This window comes from Arachis ipaensis, chromosome B02, assembly GCF_000816755.2.
Source record: "Arachis ipaensis cultivar K30076 chromosome B02, Araip1.1, whole genome shotgun sequence".
Taxonomy (NCBI): domain Eukaryota; kingdom Viridiplantae; phylum Streptophyta; class Magnoliopsida; order Fabales; family Fabaceae; genus Arachis; species Arachis ipaensis.
In genome coordinates, this window is record NC_029786.2 from 101,517,221 (window position 1) to 101,521,088 (window position 3,868).

A 3,868-nucleotide genomic window follows, 5' to 3' on the forward strand; every position below is an offset into this window, starting at 1 on the left:
ATATAGTTTGCACTTATATTTACTAGAATTTTATATATATAAATTAATAAAATTTATTTGTTAAAAATAATTTAATATTTGTTGTGATCAAATGTTAGCCAAAAATATTAAAATGAGAAAAAATCCTAAACGGCCATTGCAAATTACTTCAAAAGACAACGTGATCCTCAACAATTTTTTTTTCGGTCACTGATCTTTATTTTTATGAGACTGATTAGTCTATCTGTCAATTTTTTCTCTATATATTAATGGAATAAGTATGTTAAATTGTTGATCCATCTATTAAGAACTAACTAGGAGTAATATATTCTTTTTTGTTAAAATATTAGTAAATTTTAAATTATTTTTATTTAAAAATTTAAATGAAGAATATATTAATAATTAATATGTCACATAAGTATATTTTAAAAAAAATCATTGACAAAAGAGTAAAACAGTCTCATAAAATTAAATATCAAAGACTAAAAATATTTTCTTTTAATTTAAAATTTTGTAATTTTTTAAAAAAAATTATCAGTATCGAGTCGGGTATTCACCCGTTAAAAATGGTTGTCCCAAGAGTTTCTCTTTTTGATAATATTTGCACGATTCTTTTATATGCATCGATCTTTTGTGCTTTTCTCTTTAAAAACAAAATATAAATTTGTGTGTAATAGTTTGTCTTTTTTTCAAAAAGGAAAAGGGGAAAGCCCAGAGTAAATATATACTTGTGCAAATATTATTTTCTGTATTTTTCAACTTGGAAAAGTATAAGAGCCAGTAACTTTTGTGTTTTGTGGCCAGTACTTAACCATCAAAAGAAAAGTGAGTGATCTATCACTATTGGATATAATCTTACATCATTAAAAACACTATTGATGACCAATTGAGAGTTACAAAACACAAAAATTACTGGTTCCTAGCACTCCTCTTTTAACTTTTGTGATTCGTTCTTCATATTGGTTTGTTTCCATATATATTGTTTTCCAGGATGCATACATATTCTTGATATAATAGGTCTCGAAGATGGAGAGCCTTCCGTTTAAACCGTTAGATAAAGTTATTGACTTGGCACTGGAAGCGAGCATTCGACAACTTGATTATATAATCAATTACAAAGACCATGAACAAGAGTTAAAAGAACTCATTACGACTCTTAAAAGTAATAAGAAAACGGTAGATGAGAAAGTTAAAGCTGCTAAAGACAATGTAAACCAAATGACACCTACTGCTCGAGATTGGCTCGACAAGGTGGCAACGAAGCTGGAAGAAAGTAAGGAGTTTCACGATGACAAAATCCTTGAATCCAAGACAAGTTGCTTTAGCGGGGGGTGCTCTAGCGGGGCTCTGCCTTTCTTGTGGCACAGGCGTCAACTTGGCAGGAAAGCAAAGAAGATATTGGCACCGGCAATCAAAGAGCTAAATCAGGAAGCACCCAACATTCTTGCAAATATTTCACTTCCACCAGCTGTAACGTTTGCGGATATCAATCCACTTGATGGTGACTATCTTGAATTCGAATCAAGGAAGGGTATCATTGAGAAAATCCTGGAGCAACTAAAAGATTCCACGGTGAGAATGGTTGGACTGCATGGGCCTAGTGGTGTGGGCAAGACCTCTCTCGTCAAACGAATTGCAAAGCAGGCTGGCGACAGCAAATTGTTTGATACGGTGGTCATGGCAATCGTGAAGAAAGATCCAGACCTTCTAAAGGTTCAGCAAGATATCGCTGACGGTTTAAGATTAACCTTTGGAAATATAGGTGAGAATGGGAGAGCAACACTTCTGAGGAAGAGGCTGAAACAGGAGAATACCTTTGTGATCTTAGATGACCTTTGGGATGAACTGGACTTGAATAAGATTGGGATTCCATTTGATGATGACGATGTCGTTTCAAGCCACGTGACTAGCAGCAAAAAGGAAGAGGAAGAGCAAAGGGCAAGTGAAAATTCTCCTGGCAGTTCTGGCACCAGCAAGCGGGGATGCAAAATTTTGGTCACCTCAAGATATAAAGAAGTGTTGCTCGGTAAGATGAATGTTAAAGAAAAATTAATTTCCTCTGTCCCCAAGTTAGATGAAAAGGATACTCTGACATTGTTCAAGAAGGTGGTTGAAATGTCAAATGAAATTCCCAAGTTCAACCCAGAAACCCTTCATAATTATTGTGCTGGGTTACCAATGGCAGTTATTATAGTCGGAAGGTGGTTAATGAAGAAGAACAAGCTAGAGTGGGAAGGCGAACTAGAAAGACTCAAAAACCAACAAGGATCAAATGAGGTGCACAGGTACATGGAGAATTCTGTGAAGATGGGTTATGATCATCTAGAAAGCGAGGAGCTCAAGTCCATTTTCCTAGTGTGTGCTCAAATGTATCATCAGTCATTAATTGTTGACTTGGTTAAGTACTGTTATGGTTTGGGCATACTTAATGATGTCCATACACTGAGGGGCGCCCGTCAGAGCATATCCCAGTCAATCCAGATGCTAAAAAATTCAGGCTTGTTGGATAGTACTTCCAACGATAATTTCAATATGCACGATATAGTTCGAGATGCTGCTCTATCTATAGCGTGCAAGAATCAAAATGTATTTACCCTGAGAAACAAAACACTGGATGTCTGGCCTCACAAGGAACAACTTGAGAGGTACTCTGCAATTTATCTACACAAGTGCCATATTGTGGATGGGCTCCCAGAACGTGTTAACTGTCCTCGTCTTACATTCTTTTATATTGACTGTGATGATTCAACTTTGAAAATACCTGATACATTTTTTGAAGAAATGGAAGAACTCAGAGTTTTAGTATTATCCGGAATAGATTTGCAGAGTCTGCCGTCTTCAATCAAATGCTTACCAAACCTCAGAATGCTTTGCTTGGAGAAATGCACTCTTCGTGACTTGTCCGTTTTAAATCATTTGAGAAAGTTGAGGATTCTTAGCCTTTCAGGATCTAGAATTGAAGACTGGCCAACACATTTGGACGGCTTAAGCAAGTTACAGTTTCTAGATATTAGCAATTGTTTTATAAGCAGCTCCACTAGGTCTTTATCTTTATCGAGCTTCCCTAATTTGGAAGAATTGTATATAGAAAATAGCTTGACTAAAATGGAGGTGAAAGGACAGATAAATCAGAGTCAAATTTCAGCTCTTTTTGAGTTGAAACATCTGCATCAGTTGAATACTTTAGATGTCTACATCCCTAATGTTGAGCTTTTGCCGACAGACTTGTTCTTTCACGAGTTGAATGATTACAAGATTGTGATTGGAGACTTTGAGACAATTTCAATCGGAGATTTCAAGATGCCCAAAAAATATGAAGCTTCAAGATCTTTGGCACTGCAGCTAGAACCTGGCATGGATATTCACTCCCTCAAAGGAGTCAAATTGCTATTCAAAGGAGTGGTGAATTTCCTATTGGGAGAGCTACACGGGGTTCAAAATGTATTTTATGAGCTGAATCTGAATGGATTTCCAGATCTGAAACACTTTTCCATCGTAAATAACAATGACATTGAATACATTGTGAATTCAATGGAGTTGTCACAACCTCATGATGCTTTTCCCAGTTTAGAGTTCCTCAGCCTGTTCAACCTAAAGAACATAAAGAAGATATGTTGCAGTCCTATTACAAATTCCTCATTCTCTAGACTAAAGATAATCAAAGTGAAGATGTGCCCCCAATTGAAGAGCATATTCTTCTTTTACATTGTTGAATTTCTTACTAGTCTAGAAACAATTGATGTCTCTGAATGTGATTCTCTACAAGCAGTTATTAGTAAAGAAGAAGGATCCAACAAGGTTGTGCTTCATAAGTTATGCTCTTTGACATTACAGAAGTTACCATCATTTGTCAGTTTTTACAACAATGCAGACATGCCTTTGGAACCGG